The sequence below is a fragment of the Belonocnema kinseyi genome, chromosome 4, assembly GCF_010883055.1.
Source record: "Belonocnema kinseyi isolate 2016_QV_RU_SX_M_011 chromosome 4, B_treatae_v1, whole genome shotgun sequence".
Taxonomy (NCBI): Eukaryota; Metazoa; Arthropoda; class Insecta; order Hymenoptera; family Cynipidae; genus Belonocnema; species Belonocnema kinseyi.
The window spans coordinates 25,506,169-25,507,545 of record NC_046660.1 but is presented as its reverse complement, the minus strand read 5'-3'; positions in this window follow the sequence as shown (position 1 = coordinate 25,507,545).

Sequence of the window (1,377 nt, the reverse complement as noted above, 5' to 3'; positions counted from 1 at the left end):
GGTGACTTAAATTAAGATCGATGCCGGTGCTGCCATCTGACTATGGCGTCTTAGAGGTCGCCCCGAGCATGGTGGTAAGGCTAGCCGGCCGATAGGACACTTCGCGCTCACTGGTTGGAGGTACTGTTTTGAGTCACCGGAAAAAAGAACACGAAATGCTTTCCAATGCGAAAAAAGCCGAATTGCCTTTATTCTCAGGTGATTAGCATCTCAAGCCAAATACTAACATGCACACTCCATATTAACTAAGTAACTGGTTTAAAAATTACAAACGTAAAAATCGGGAAGCGTTTTCCAAGCGTCTCACTACTCACGACGTTACCGACTTATATTTTATATATATATTACGACTTATACAGGGTGGACACGCTGGGGCTTACATACATGGCAAGTTGTATGCTAACCGAATTGCACAATAGCAGGGGAGAAGCCGTTTTACAGGGGTATTTTCATATTTCGCGCCTTTAAAGTTGCATTCGGATCGGCCATTCGGCCAAGTCCGTGCATCTTCGGATTCAGTTTTGGAGAGTTTCCATGGTTGCGTTCAAAACCTCAAGCGGTTATGTTCAAATTCACCTGTTTGCCCTAGTCGCTGTCAGTAAATATAGGCAATGTCAATTTAAAGTTTACGCATGTAATATTTCATTCACTTTATTTAAAACATATCCTGTCTATTCATAACATACTTTTTTTTATGCAGTAAAAATAAGCGTTAAGGGCATGCGACACAGTGGAATTCCTACATTACCAACCTCTTTTTTCTATTGAACAAAATTTTTATTTGAACCATAGAACTTTTTTTGTAAATCAAATATCGAACTCAAAATTTCAGGAGAGCATTAGAAGACATTATCCTACGTTTATGTACTGCATTTGAATCGAAATTTGGCAAAAAATTTCAGAAATATTTTTTTTTTTAAATTCCGATTCAAATGCAGTACATAAACGTAGAATAATGTCTTCTTATGCTCTCCTCAAATTTTGAGTTCGATATTTCATTTACCAAAAAAGTTCTATGGTTCACAAAAAAATTGTGTTCAATGGAAAAAAGAGGTTGGTAATGTAGGAATCCCACTGTGTCGCATGCCCTTAAACACCATTCACTCTTCGCCCACTGGAAGCGCTGAATATTATTACTATTTTATACTATTTGTCACTGAGCAGCTATTCTATAATGGTATTATCAAAGAAAAAAAATTATGTTTACTTCTCAGTTCACATGTCTCACTTCATTATTAATTAAGGGCATGTGACACAGCTAAATACCTATATTATCGACCACAGTTTTTCAGTTCACTGAATGTTTTTTTGAATCTCAGAACTTTTTTTGTAAATAAAATATCGAGCTGAAACTTTGGGAAATGTATTAGAGTACAA